Source organism: Saimiri boliviensis, chromosome 4, assembly GCF_048565385.1.
Source record: "Saimiri boliviensis isolate mSaiBol1 chromosome 4, mSaiBol1.pri, whole genome shotgun sequence".
NCBI classification, from domain to species: domain Eukaryota; kingdom Metazoa; phylum Chordata; class Mammalia; order Primates; family Cebidae; genus Saimiri; species Saimiri boliviensis.
The window spans coordinates 76,515,731-76,531,860 of NC_133452.1; the positions used below are offsets into that span (position 1 = coordinate 76,515,731).

Below are 16,130 nucleotides of genomic sequence, written 5' to 3' on the forward strand. Positions count from 1 at the left end.
TGTGGCCAATGTCTCATCAGCTGGTGATACACTGGATCAGCTTTGCCCAAAAGTGTATCGATGTTGAATACAGCCTTCTTCCGATCGTCTTCATTTTCAGTGGGATCCGCTGCACAGCAAGACTTAGCATTTGTTTAATCCTCAAGATGTGCACACTCAATATGAAGTTGGGCGGGACAACTCAGCGCTCCTAGGTATGTACAGGCCAGTTGACGGCTTGGGTTACAGACGACTTCATAGCTAGTGCACCACACACACACGAGATAAAACAGGGAGCCTAAAAACCCCAAGCCGCGCCAAGGAAAAGTGAGCGAGGGGAGGGCGGGGTCACAACGCAGCCTCCCGCGGGGGAGCTCAGCGCACGAGGAGGGAGAACAGAGGGTGGAAGGCAGGCCCGCTTCCATCTTCGCCACGGCAGCCTCTGCGTGGTGGTCAGGGGACCCAGTTCAACGGGCTCTTCAGGAGGCTCTGGGGATCCGTGACTTCTGATCAAAGACCAGCCACGTCGAGGAACTCTGAGAAGGTTTCCACCGGCATGAACTCCTCCTGGAAGGTTTTCAGGGCTTTGTCGGCAGCTTCGTAGCTGGGCATGTCGTTGTGGCGGCTGTCCCCAGCGAGAGAGCAGGACCAGCCTCCCTCCGTGTTACTGGTAGGTACCTTCTTAAACATCTTGTGAATGAGATCCACGAGGGCCCAAAAGAGAAGGGAAGAACGGTCGGTAGGCAGAATAGTCCTTCACTGCCTTATCCGTCAGCCTGGTGGCTCCACCCGGAGCCACTGCCCAGGCCTGCGAGGTCACCAGCAGCCTCCGCAAGATTTCCACACGTGTGGCTCTCCACTGCTGGGGGGCGGGGGGGGGGGTGGCAAGACGTGAAGGGCCGGGACTGTGAAATAGTGGGGCCTGTGTGGCTCTCCACTGCGGGGTGGCGGGGGGCGGCGGCGGCACGTGAAGGGCCAGGACTGTGAAGTAGTGGGGCCCGTCCACTTCAAAGGCACTGTCCTCCCACTTCTTGGGCTGCTCCAGAAAGCCTTGGAGATTCTTCTCTTCTCGGGAGTTGCTCGGGTTGTGCTCAGGACGGAAAGCACAGTGTGAATGACGTAGGCGATCTGGTGTATGTTGCTCTCCCGGCCGCCCCTGCAGGTGTCTGCGCTGAACGGCTGCTCCACGGCGAACCGCAGGAAGAGCTGTTTGATATCATGGATGTTGAGCTGGTACGTGGGCTCGCGCTGGCCTCTACATTCCTGGAGGTAAGTGTTGTGTCCTGCCAAGCAAGTGGCAAAAGCTGATTCAGGGACGTGAGGCCCCCAGACTGAATGGAGCGCATTGCCCTTGGTGTTGGCATTCTGAAGGGAGGCACTTTCCCACGCTTCCTGGCCTAGGGCCAAACTGATGGCTGCCAGGTGGCAGTCGTGGTGCACGATGTTGAAGTGGGACACGGTGCTGCAGCCCTGCTCTTTCCAGGCTTATTCTCCATCTCCTCCAAGACTACCCGCTTAGTGAAGGTATATATCCCAAGACCTTGGTGGGATGGAACTTGTATCCCTCCCTGCAGATGTAGCACGTGAGGCTGGGTTCCTCGATCAGCTCTTCCATCTGCTTCAGGAGTGCCGTCTTGGTTATGACCTGGCCCTTTTCATTTACCGTCATGCCCAGGGTGCCCAGAGCCTTCTGCCTCATCACATGGCCATACTCTTCTCCACCTGGGTCTCCCTGTGGGCTGCAGCAATCTTCTTGTTTACATCAGGGTGTTCCCGCAGGGCTTCCAGCAGGTTCTCTGCCATGGTCCCAATGCCCTCATCACTGGACACCTGCTCCAGCTTATGCAGGTTTGGGATGAAGTCAGTTCCAATCAGAACCTGAATGGCAAGGTGCTCCATAGCTAGGCCTCGAAGCAGCCTCAGGATAAACGGCAAGGCTGGGCGAGACAAAAGCTTTTTTTCCAGATGTCGGCATCCAAGTTCTTGGCGCTACCGATGTGATTTTTCATGTAGTCAGGTGCATTCTGGGTGATCCCCTTCTGGACAATCAGATTCTCCAGCTGGTGCTCATTGCTGTTGTTCTTGATGCCAGCAGCTATTTTACAGAAGCAGTCCAGGAAGACTTCATCATGGCCACTGTGATCTTCATGCAGTACGGTTTGAATCGCTCCACCAAGATCTGCACTTTCTCCACCTCTCCAAAGGAAAGGTATGGGATGATAAGAGGTAGGCCATGGAGCATGCTGGGGTTGGAGTGGACAAAGGTGCTGCTGATCTGGTCCAAGAGCATCACGAGTTGATCCTTGTCACCTGTCAGGAGGAGGTTGCCCTTGTCCTCCTCACTCAGGGGCTCAGCACTGGACTCATCGAGAACGATCTCCATGATCTAAGCACCTGCTCAGCCACAGCTGCGCCCCCACTGTCCTTGCTTTCTTCTTCAAGGGCCAAGTTTAGAGTCCTCAGCATGACATTCAAGGTGTTCATTTCCAGTTTGACCAGTTGCTGCCGGTTGACTTTCACCTTCACACAGTAACAACGATTTCAGGGGCACCGTTAGAAGGTGTCATCCCTGCTTGAAATCTCTGATCCCAGTGAGTCTGTTAAGCATGCATTCCAGGCCCCCACACTGAGCCATCACCCAGCCATGTTGTACACTTCTTCATCTTCTTCTTCATCTGTGGTAGAGTCCAGGGACTTCATGAATTCCTCTGTGGCATTGCCCAGCAGCCCCCACATGCGATAAACAGTCCTTATGGGCTCTCCCTCATTCGTGGTACACCAGATTTTCTTGTAAATTTTGGCCACAGGAAGGTTCAAACGAGTGATTTTTTTTTGTCACTAGAAGCTCCATGCCACTGTCATCTTCCAGGAGGGTCACCAAATCACAGTCCTGGCAAACCTTGTTCTTTATATCCCTCATCAGTGGCCTGATGCCTGGCTCATTGCTGCTGTATGGTTTCCCAGGCATCCTGCCATATGTAAGAAGTCTTGTTGGGGTTCCTTCTCCAGGGTCACAAAGAACTCAGTAACTTCATTCTCCTCAGGATAAATGATGCTACAGAGCCCCTCGAAGATGAACAGCAGGGTTCAGCAGTCATCCAGGTTGTAGCGCTTGGCTGTCTCAATGCACACAGCCATGAAGGCCTTGGTTTCTGATTCTGTACCTGTGCTCATGTCCTCCAGCATCTCTAGCAGTATGTCCTGCATCTCATCGATCAGCTTGGTCCTCTGCACCACCGGCTTTAGCAAGCACAGGTATCCATTCAGCACTTTACCCACCAAGCGACTTTTAAAGTGTCTTTTGATGGATTCCACCTCAACAAAGGAGGAGAGAAGGCTTGTGAGACTTTTTAGGGCATAGCCCTGCTGCAGATCAATGCTCAGGGTAGCTTCCTCCAGGGCCAGCAAACGGGCTATTTCCTTAGTGATGAGATTGCCCACGTAACGTAGGACTCCCCAAGCTGCCAAGTAGTCTTTCCAGTGCGTGGAAGTGATGAGCTTCTGGTAAAGAGCCAGCTACTCGGCTGCACACTCCCCAGCTATGCTCAGCTCATCCAGGTAACTGGTAAGCAGATCCAGGACCTGCTGCCTGTGGCTGGAAATGGTGGCTTGAGCTTCCACAATGGTACAGGCTGCCTGGCGTGCAGCCTGCGTTGCTGGAGTGAAAAGCGCTTGGCATAGCCAGTTGGTATGCCTCAGTTTGAGATCCAAGGGGGAGGTCCTCTTCCTCTGTCTGACGACTCAGGAACTGTTTCTACCTCCACACATACTTCTCAGTCAAACAGAGCTCTGATTTGCTGGGGGCTTTCCCACTGCCATCTATTGCTCTGATAGGAAGACACTTCTTCCAAGCATCATAAGATGCCTTGGGGTCTCTCTTGAGCCACAGTTGAGCCTGGGCATGGATCTCACTGCAATAGGGCCTCGACAAGGACATCCTTGTTCTTCTTGCTAGTGGGAGCAGGTGGCTTAATCAGATCCACAGGCACATGAGGGTAATGTTCTCAATCACCATGGGAGTCTTAATGTTCACAGCCATGAGGAAAAGGCTGAGCGCACAGCCTAACCGAAGCTCCCAGCAGCTGTCCTCCTTGGAGACAGAATCCGTCAGCAGCAACATTTCATACTGCAGGCTACTTGTCAGATCAGGGTTGGCCCAGTGGCTCTAGGGCTGTGGAGACCTTGCCAATAATCAGGTCATTCATCTGCTGGGTGGCTTCCGGGTTGTCTCGAGTTAGGAGGCACGTGAGCTGGAAGATTATAATCAAAGAGCTCCCGGATAAGGTCCTGGGAGACAAGGAGGTGCCTCAAGGCTGGGTTGGTGTAGTGTGATACAATGGTTGGTGTAGTGTGATACAATGTTCTGTAACAGCCGATGCACAGCCGTAGCACCTGGTGGAGGATGTGTGGCCACAGCCCAGGGCAGATAAGGTATGGTATTGGCTGGCAGTGAATGTGGGCTACATGCAGGTCCGGGATATTTAGTGGCTGCTTCCCTCTGCTGTAGGTCATATTCAAACAAGTCTTTGTGTGAAGCAAAGACTTTCTGGATGATTTTGGAGAGTTCATCAAAAGAGTTCTTGCAGTCTCCACAGTATGCCTGAGCCAACTGCAGGATGTAACGATTCACGCTGGCGGAAGTGGAGCTGATGTCCCCTGCTGTTCCTGAGTCAGCAAAGATTGCAAAGATTCTCTACATCTTCATTGTGGACACTTTTCTCCTATGAATTATGACTAATATCCTAACATAAGAACAGCTAGAAATAATCTAAAGTATAATTTACTTATTTTTCTTCATTGTTTTAGCAGACAAATGTGATTTCCAGTCACATGTGAATATTGTTCTGGAGATTCATACTAATGTACTATTATCATTAAATAAAATTGATGCCCAGAAAAATTAGCCATGTTTATATGGGACCTGCAACTCAATATGTAAATGAATGTGTAGCCTAGGATCAGAATAACTCCTCTAAATGATTTAAAACTATATATTAGCTGAAGAAGGAAAAAGGTATATTTTTATCTAATGAAATTGCTTAAAGTTTACTCTAAAATCCATATGGCGTTTATTCAAAGAACACTTTCCAGAAAGTTATGAAGTTTCAAAGGTGCCATTGGGAAACTGCAATTCCTCAGAGGGCAAATACATTTTAGGAGAGGATACTGATTGGTCAGTGTGAATTCTGGTAATAGTGTATGCTGGATCAAATGTCTGCATTCCCAGCCACTTACTAAAGTCAACTCTAATTGACAGTCTCGGGGCTGTTTAATTTTTTACTATTGCAATCATCAAGGCTTCCTTCTTTCCTCTCGTTTATTTACATTAATAATGGAACCTTAGTGGCTATGCTCAGAGTGAAATATTCTTCTCAGAAATAGTTTACGGAGCCAAACTCCTTTTCAGTGTCAAGTTAGAGCTCAAGTCATTGACTCATTGTTTTTGTTTTTCCAGATAATATCAAACGTGTGTCCCAGATAATTTATAGTGAGCGTGCTCATAAAAAAGAAATCTGACTGCCTTTAGTGTGCAAAGTTTGGTATCAGATGCCAGAAACTACATATTTTAATATTAGGGAATTTTTGAGTATTTGTGCATAAAAATGATGGGAAGAAAAGATAACTCATTCATTGTCTAAGTATTCTTCTAGCCATAACTCCAAGGGAGGTTTTTATATTTATACTACAATAGAATCTAATTATTAAGTAAAAAGAGTAGGTCATTTAATAAATTAGGTTATTTGGCAGAATTATTGTGCCAAAAAAAAAAAGGAGTGACAACAAAGCAATATAATTTCCAAGTCACTCTTTTCCATTCTTCATTTCAATCTATTTACTCAACTGTCATATTCTGAGATAAAATGATGTCATTTTATCATTTCAATAAGGATATGATAAGGAATATGCCATGGATGTGCAAAAAAAGAAGTGAAAAATTGTGTGACTAGAAAATTGGAGAAATTTTAGATGTTAAATTTTAATTATTTAGAAAAAAGCAAATCTTTGGCATGAAATATCTGAATATTTCTTATATCTTGATTCAATTAGGTTATTCGGACAAACCTTCATTATATGATAGAGCTCTCATTTACATTTGAGACCTGAGGCAAAATTAATTTTTCTTTCAGATGGTATATAATAAAATCCTACTAGTATTGTCTTTCTGTAAGTCCCTTTAGAAAAACGACCCTGGGAGAATTTTAAACTTCTTAAAATACTTGATGGAATAGATGAAACCAAACCCTGAAGAATTAAAGATAGTCAGTTAGCACGTATGTCAGTGTTAAATAGCCTCAAGAAATTAAAGATCAAATGTTGAATTTGACAGATATGAATTTCTGAGAAATGTGAAGAAAATCTGAAAAGAGTCATAGTGCTTTTCATTGGAAAGTTATGAAATTAAACCTTAAAAAACTACCTTAATCATTTCTCTCCATATGTAACTTAGCAAGATAAGAGACATGGAAATTGCTATAGGCAAATCTTTCTGCTTTTGACTAAGAAGAAAAGTATGCCAACTGGGTCAAAATTGAACCGTTAATATAATCGAAAAATAAAACAAAAATCTGAAGTGTCGATCTAAAAACTTTGACCTAATTTTTAAATCACAGAAATATGGGATTTATATATATGTAAGTAAAAGGCATTTGAAATCTGATTATCTTCTATGTAAATAACTAATTGTACACTCATTAGGACAATGAAAGTGATCAACTTTAAAAACACATTGCGTTCTAGAAAATAGTAATAGCATTGGAAAACAAAGGAGCTCATATAGATTTTATCTATTCTAGAATGGTACAACCTAAGCACAAAAACAAACAGACAACTTAAAGCTCAGCGTTCACGTATCAACCCAAGCAGGGAAAATGTTCAGTGAAAACAATTTTTCAATAAACATGCAGGTTGTATTTCTGAGTTCCCGATCAGGTGAGGGCTGTGAGTCCCATGGATTCTAGCGAGATAGATTGTTTCCTCACATACATTAGCATGTCCACGTAACACTGCTATGGGATTACTACTTTGGCTCTGAGCAATTCACTCATAAAGTTTGCAGCATTATCTTGGCCAGTCAAAGCTACTTGAAACAGGTATATTTTACAGAAATTTGCACCAGATAATTGTGGGAGGTTGTCCTTTGATCTACCATCTAGGTAGCAGTATCTCTTAGCAGGCCTTGCGATTAGATAAGGTATCTAATAATACGAACTTAAGCTTTTATCCAGAGGACTGAAAAAAAATATTCTTATGCAGAGATGAAAACAAGAAGGATCAGTGACTGTGGTGGCAACAGATACAGTAAATATATAAATTTTGTGGAAATAAATGGAAGATTTATCAGAACTATCAGATGCTGAATTGAGAATGAAGTAATTGCATGTAACATAATAGAATGCCCCTACCCTAGTGTAGGTCCAGGAAGAATTTATATATAAACTATAAATATTGACAATGTCAATAGACTGTAAAATATTTGCATTCCAAGCAAATAGCTTAGAGCCCAACATACTGCATGTCAGCTGGAACCATTTTTAAATGAATGAATGCAGGAAGTAATGAAATAAAAAAATAAATTTTTATAAAAAATGTATTTTGTTCATGGGATCATAAACAAGAAGAAAATGGAGGATAATTATACCTGACTGGGAGAAATGTTTATTCTATTTATTTAGTATCACTTCATAGTTCTTAATATGTGTGAACTCTTTTCTTCCATCTGACATCTTTGCCATTAGTTGAAAACAATGGGTTAGGTACTTGAAAATGTACCTAATTAGCATGCAGATAAAATATTTGTTTTATATTAAAACTATGTATCAAATTAATATGTGTCATCCACCAACAGTTATATTCTATTAGTCATCCCACATAAGAAATATCTGGGAATTGAATAAAGCAGAGCACTTTGTTGTGTGATTCTCTCATTCAGGTCAATTAAATATAATTTCTACTTTGTAGTACTAAGTAAATTGTAGGATAGGATCGATGGTGACTCCTTAAAAGAATACATTCCAGAAGCTTTCAGTGTGGGAGACCTTTGATACTAAAATAGAATTCTGAGTAGAATTTAAATGAAGTTGTAAAATCATTACTAAGAGTTTTAGCTACAAAATGCTCTTATAGAACAATAAAACGTGTAAATATGTTGGAAAACTTGCAATTGTGTTAACTATTTACAGTTCTTTTAAGCAAGATTTTTATTTTGGTATCATTTGTGATCATCTAAAGTACATGGTTAGAAAATTCAATCTAAAATGGATAGTGAAATCTCTAAACTTTATTTGGATTCTAAATTGAATTCAAAATAAGGGATCCAGATTCATGCATGGTTATTTTTTATCTGCAAGCTTACTGCAATTAATTCTAATGCTACCTATTATATTAACTTTAGGAGGAATTCAGATAATAAGGGGCTTTAGAATTTGATGTAATCAAGGGGGAAATTGCCTACAGATGCCAACAAAAAATGTCTCAGGATATTTTAAAGAATGGGATTAAAGGATATGTTTTCCTATTTGAATATTCTTTAATGAACACCTTCAGAAAATAAATGAAATATTTGAATTTAAGTTATAAGTCAAATAGCAGTATAAAAGTGTTCTTTACATTATTAAAAAAGAAACATCTGGCCTTTGATGTGCAGAGAAAAAGGTCATAAGTATTCATTTCTATCTGTGCTTAGAAAAACTATGAGAAGCATATTACTGAGCATGGAGGAATTGCAAATTAATTTACACAACTGTATCCCTTCTATTTCCCATCCTCAGGTACTCTATGGACTTCTACAATATGGGAAAAGTAGTATTATGATAGAGTTGATAAGTCTGGATAATTCATTGGCTATAGGAGGCAAGGAAAAAGAGGAAGGGAATCAGAGCTCTGATATTTTGATTAAGGTTATTGGGTAAGTGTAGATAGGGAGGTGAGTGGGAGTAGTGTGAAGGCACATTACTTAGAAAAATAAAGGTTGGAGGAAAAAAGGTGTGAATCTGAAGTTAATGAGCTAGCACTTGAAAATTTGGCACTACGGCTCAGAATAGAAACAAGAGTTAAATATATAAATTTACAAGGAAATTATTAACATAGCAATTATAAGTAAAACTATGATTTTTGGATGAGATTTTTAGATAAAGGGGAGATTTTTAAAGGAAGATAAAATTGGCACAAAATTATATGTTTGAGGAGATATATTTAGAACCTTTTAAACTACAGGGAAAGCAGAGATACATAAGTAGGAAAAAGCAGTTAATAATTGAAGAAAAGCAAGGAGAAGCCAATGGATGATCTGTTTGAAGGGTAAAATTCAGGTAACGGAGTGGTAAACAGCCAACACTAAGGGGATAGATCAAGAGAAGACAGGCAATGAAGACAAAGAAACATGGGGCATCACCCATGAACCAAAATGCCAAAGGAGTCAGGAAGGGAATCAGCCCTGGTGTGGGTAGAGGGAAATTTACTCAGATAATAGATTGTAGCAGGTGCGGATTAATAGATAAGGGGAAAATGTGAAGTGGAAAGGGAAGTGGAAGACATTGTGTTTTCTCCTTAAATGGTAACCTAGATAGAACAGGTTTGGAAAAGTGTTACAAAAATAGGAGCAGGAGTAAGGGAGAGATGCAGGAAGCTTCTAAAGAAAGTCAAAGTGTTTATAATGTGGTGAGAATTGTCCTCAGTTCACATAACTTTCTTGAACATGAGGCAGCCTGGCAGCAGGACCAATAAACATGAGATTAGTGTGATGAGAGTACAGAGTCAATAGGCAACAGAAATCCTAGTAAAATAGTTACAAAAATGGTATCAAAAGTGCAGCCTAAAAGAGAAGCCAGGACAGCAGAGGGAGAGGCTCAGTCTCGAAAGCCATGGTAGCAGTTCAACGTTGGAGTAGGCCCTGGTTTCTGGCACTCATGCCTTCATTTATTAAGTATTGATACATACATTATGTAAAGTAATTTTAATACACTAAAAATATTTTGACAGTTCTTCAGCTATGATCTTATTCTACCTGGTGAAGGGAAATGTTGAGTTCTCCAAAGAGCCACTTTAATCTTTTCTTCTTCTTTTCTTTCTCTTTATTAATATGTGGATATAAATGAAAAGAAACTAAAATAGAGAAAATGAAGTGAAACACTGTTTCTCAGTTTATAGTGAAGACAAAAAAAGTCATGAAACAGCACAATACTATTGTTTTTGAAGTGGAGGTCTAACTTTCCACTAAAGATACTCATGTTTTCTGAGCTGATAGAATTTTCTAATTTTTACAAGTAATTTCATTCATACATCTAAAATTGAAGTTTTCTTGAAGTGCCTGGAGGGAAAAACGGGAAGTATTTTTTGTTGTTGTTTTTCCCCTGACAGACTATTTCACTTTTATTGGCTTCATGATTTGGGGAATATTTGATAACAAGGCGAAACTCAAAGGGGTGAACTTTATTACTCTCATTTATTTTGCTCCAGGGTCAAAGAGAGTTGAGCCATTTATCTCTGTAGTGTCCTTCTAACATACTCATACCATGGACATAGACTCACGGGCCTATGTAAGAAGATTCATACTGCTGAGGAACAATTTTGCTTAACACCATATCTACCAAATCATTCGTCTATAGCCCATTATTAATTGGTATAACAAATGATTAACAGACTGATTTAGTAGGGGGAAGTTAAAAACTGTAAAGCACTCTGAAAATAGACATTAAAATTAATTTTAAAAATCACTCAATACTTGCTCAAGGCAAAAATTTAGTTTTAAAAACTGGAAAACTTTCAAACTTTTTGTACATTGGAAAACAAAGGTCAGAGAAAATAAGCCATTGAGTGCTAACAAATTATAACTAGAATACAAATCTTCTGTTTCTCACAATAAACTTCTTTCAATAATCCTCTAAAAAGTACTGATAATTCTAAAGTAATAATAATAAAGGACATTGTCAAGTCAATTATCTGCAAACTATCTTAATAAAGTCAAAACCCACAATGAAAGTAATCTTTAGGCAAACTAGTACAACTATCCAGTGTTCTTTATTTTCTCTTCTTGTTGTTTCTGTTCTTGTTAACTGCTTGATTTTGTGTTCTTAGTCTATCTATTAGACAGGTTTTACTCTCACTTTTGCACGGCATCTGATAGATTAAATTTTGTTCTTTATTTTCCATAATTATTATATAAAATTTAAGTTAAATTTCCCCGAAAGAGATATTAGTTAGATAACTCATTAGTTATGACCAAGCTAATATTATTTTCCAAGTTGTTAAAATTTTTGCAGACATTAGGGAAATTTCTAATTATCAATATTAATGAAGCATATATATAATCATCCAATCGTCAGTATTAAAAATGGACGGGATTTTAGAATTTAGTTACCAAACGTTCTTTAATTTTCGGAGTTATAAAAATTGAAGAGTTTAAATTGTTTCCCAGTCTAACCAGCAGACTGTTACCGCATTTGGGATTAGAAATCAAGCCATATAATTCTTCGAAAAAGTTTTTTAAAAAACTATGTATACCCAACTTGAAAGTCCTTTCACTTACTGTAATCTGTATTTTACCTGCTTACATATGACTCTTTGAACATCTTGTTCCATCATCTGTCTTTTAGGGGAAGCAAATAAGCCCTTAGAAAACTACTATAATGTTCTGGACTGAGCTTAGCACTTTGCTTACAGTTAAGTTTTTTTTTTAAACTGTTGAAAGCGTCTCTGAAACCGTCTTATTCCATTTTCCAGGCATAGAGGCAGAGGCTCAGATTACTAAACGTGATCCAAATAATGTGGATAATAATATGGCACAGAAGTTCCCACCAGATTGCTTCCACTTCAAAGCCCATTCATTTTTTTCCCCTCTTATGAAATAACTTCTCCCATCTCCTCCATAATCTTCTTCATTTTAATTGTTTATGATGCAGTATTTCCTAGCCCTAATATTTTCAACCATGAGCATCCTCTTTAGTTTAATAAATATGCCTCCTAGATCAACTTATGATCAATATTTTTGGGTACTTTTATTATTTTTTGAGGAGTATATGTATTTTGCTCTGTCTACTTCCCAGTGGATCAAATTTCACTTCATTAGAAAAGGCATTCAAATTTTACTCTTCAATTCTTGAAAATATGTCTCGCATAGCAGTACTATAGTGATACTGAGTTAATAAAATCTCATCCTAGATAATGTATGGGCATTAAACCAAAAGCCCTGAGAACTTGCCCTCACTATTGGGTGACAAACTCGTGATTAAAAGGAGATTATCCTGAGATGAACCTGTAGCTCACTCTTAAGGAAAATCAACTGACTTTTACATTACGGCAATTTGATATTTTTAGAACATTAAAGATGATATTTTATGGCATTTTTGTTCATGAGGCATTCTCAAATATTACCTCGTAAATATTGAGAAATCCATTTAGCACATAAATTGACAAGGAAATAAGATGCGCGTTTGTAGTCAAAACAAGTACAAATTGCTCAAAACAAAAATCCAAAGGCTTTGAGTACTTTACTTGTTGTTTACTCAGCAGTCTAATGAGATGATGGTTTCAGATCAATTAAAATGGTGCTGCAGGGGAAAATAAATATTTCTTCTTCTCATTTTCGATTCCTGCCTGAGGTTCCTATGACAAAAGACAGATTAACTAGAGGAGAACACACACCTAACAGGAGCCTTCTGAATGAAGACCCAAAGACCCAGATAAACTTGTGTATTTTTGTGCTAAGTCTGATGAAGTAGTGGATAATTGTGAAGAAGTGTGATTGGAGGACAGAGGGTAGAGTCTATTAATAATAAACTTGAAGGAGCTTAGAAAGTCTTGTTTGTTCTTTTCTGTGTCCCTGTGTTTTCAGAGGAAAGGATGTTCCTTTCCTCCAAGCATAGGGTTAGCACCTGTCACATGACCTGCTTCAGGAAAGGTCAGAAGATTCTTCTCTAGGTTTTATGGCCAGTTTTCGGAGAGAAGAGCAGGAAATAATCAGAAAATGACTTTCTTGCTTTTCACAAATGCTAAGTAACCATATTTTAAGATAGTATCATCAACCCCATCAATGCCTATACCTACATATCAGCTGCATGTTACCAAAGGTATCACTGACAAAGAAAAAATAAATAAATTATTTCAAAGATATGATATCAGGACTATGGTAGAGTGAATTTTCTGCATGCTGATTTGACATATCATTTCTAATGAACTGATAAAATAAAGTTTTTAGTTAATTGCAGTTAATCAGTTTTTAAGAGATCAACTTAAGATAGATGCTATTAGATTGATTCTCTTCCCTACTATTTTCTACTTTTGGTAGGTAGCATCAAGCATTCTCTCTCTCTCTCTCTCTCTCTCTCTCTCTCTCTCTCTCTCTCTCTCTCTTTCCCCCCACCCCCCTCAACATCATCCTTTTCCCATTCATCAGGGTTTTGCCAATCTGGCTTGGGACAAATAGAATTCTCAGGCTGAAAGTGCTATTTATGACTATAAGCAACACAATGCAAAATAGCAGCTCTGGGATAGATTGACAATCATAATAACGACTATTATCCTCTAAAGCTGTTTCTGCTACTTAAAGGGGCAGTATCCATTATGAAAGGAATCTAAGAGTCATTTTTTAAAGTATGGCTCCATTGGAAAAATGTTTTGTTATAGTGATTGCTGCAAATATGAGCATATTGCCTTTGGCTCTTTGAAATGAAGGCAGCTTCATTTTACTTAAGAAGGTTATGTGAACACATTTAAATTGGTAACATTTGAATTCATGTGTAGTTAAATCTTTCTTCCAGGGAAAAAAGAAAAGTGATTCATCTCCAATTCTACGACGATAATCTTACGCCTGGATTTACCACCTCATACTGCTAGTACGAAATCCTACTTGTGTTCTCTACGCTTCATCCGTACTATTCAGATTTACACTATTTTGTTGTTGTTGTTTTGATTTTCTCTTGCATTTTTTTTTCCTTAGGGAACAGTTTCTCCCTTACTCTTGGTTATAGCACAGAATTCTAGTTTTTGAAGCAGAACGTACCACATTCCCGAGCACAAACACTGTCTCAGGGTTAGGTATAATGTCTCCTTTCTGGCAATTTAGCCAGAACTATATAGAAAAGAACATTTCCCCTCTAAATTTGCATAGACTAAGAACATGGAATCCTGGAGTTACAAGATGTCATCTCTACCAATGCATATGAGGAGAAAGAGCTACCTGAATCCAGGAAAAAGAGCCGGGAAGAAGGGGAAAATATTTCTAATACAGTTTTGAACAGTGAAACTCAGTTGTGTCTGCAACTATGTAGCTGAGTTTAAAAATCATCTGTATTTCTTCAAAGATTCATTTGAGTTTTCATTATTTAACAACTATAAATAAGACTATGACCAATTACTGTTATTAAACATCTCCTTAGGGTGACCCAATTCAAAACATTAAAAATCATTCTGGAATATTTTGAGATAGTTTTAAACAATTTGAAAATTTAATAAATTACACTTGATATACTGTACTGTATTTTAAGAAATGTTAAGTAAAATTATAAAACATAGTTAAAAGTATTTGTTTAGTAAATATTTTATTTTTATTTATTTCTGGTTGTAATATTTTATATTTCAAGTTTTTTTCAATTTAAATTTTATTTCCTATTATTTTTTATTAAAAGGATCATCAATTACTTGTCTGATAATTTATTTAAGTGTAAAAATTTATACAATACAATACTTCCTGCAGAAAGGTATACAAAACAATATCTCCCACCAAACGCTGCCCTCCAGTTTGCCCAGTTCCATCCCCACAAACAAGTAGCAGGCCGTTAGTGAATTCTTACATAGATTTCCAAAGATTTTTTATATAAATACAAGTAGGTGTGTGTGTATATTACCCCTCTTATTTTTATACAAGTGCACAGCAGATCCATAGTGATTTATAGATTTCTAGCACAGATCTCTTCCCGCAATTCTAGACCCACACAGCCACCAGCCTAATTGACATTGGTGCTTGAATATATAATTGACAATTTAAAAGGAACTTTTCTAAAATTGACTCCTGACTTTCTCCCAAATCAGTTCTTTTGTTTTGTTTTTTTTTTTGTTTGTTTGTTTGTTTTGCTTTTTGTTTTGAGATGGAGTCTTGCTCTGTCACCCAGGCTGGAGTGCAGTGGTGCGATCTTGGCTCACTGCAACCTCCACCTCCCAGGTTCAAGCAATTCTCCTGCCTCTGACTCCTGAGTAGCTAGGATTACGGGTGCATATCACCACACCTGGCTAATTTTTTGTATTTTTAGTATAGACGGCATGTTGCCATTTTGGCAAGGCTGGTCTTGAACTCCTGACTGCAGGTGATCTACCCACATCCTCCCAAAGTGCTGGGATTACAGGCGTGAGCCATGGTGTCCAGCCTCAGACCAGCTTTATCCCTAGTTGTCTTCATCTCAGTCACTGCTAACTTCATTCTTCTTGCTCAGACACATGGTGTCACCTTTTCCTTTTTTCCCTTTCTCTTTCACATTAGTTCAAACAGCAAATCCCATTGGCACTGCTACAAAATATGTCTGAAAGCCAACTTCTGCTTGCCATTTCTACGTACCAACACATACTGGTAAAAACTACCATCAACTGTCCCCTGAATTACTGCATTCATTTCTTAGCTGGTCTTCCATCTGTCTATCTCCCTAAAGCCTACTATCAATACAGCAGCCAACATCTTTACCATTAACTTGCAGGAGCCTACGTCATCTGCATTCCATCACTACTTCTTTCACTTCATCTTTAATGATCTTCCTCTGGTTCTCACTGTTCCAGTCCCATGGATTTTCTGTCTGTTCCTTTACCACACAAGACACTTTATTGACTCAATGTTTTGCATCATTTTCTCTGTCTAGAATATTCTTCCCCCAAAATACCTACATGATTGTTTATTTCCTTCAAGTCTTTGTCCAAAGTTTTCTTCTCATTAAGATTTGACTTGGCCATCCTATTAAGATGTTAATAACCCACCCTGATAATCCATGCTCCTCTTGTCTAATTTTTCTTCTGAGCATTTATGTCTAACTTACTATAAATGTATTGTTTAACTTTTTAATTTCCTTTCACTAGAAGGCAAATTTCAAAAGAATAGAAAACTTTGCTTTCTTCACTTCAATATTGCCTGGCACACACATCAATGTCTGGTGCATATTAGATGCTAAATGAAT

At 39.3% G+C, this 16,130-nt stretch overlaps 1 pseudogene; it reads right to left on the minus strand.

Moving 5' to 3' along the window:
• Positions 1 to 432: 432 nt before the first annotated feature.
• On the minus strand, positions 433 to 15,909 carry LOC101047114 (E3 ubiquitin-protein ligase UBR4 pseudogene; annotated as a pseudogene).
• Positions 15,910 to 16,130: the final 221 nt, after the last annotated feature.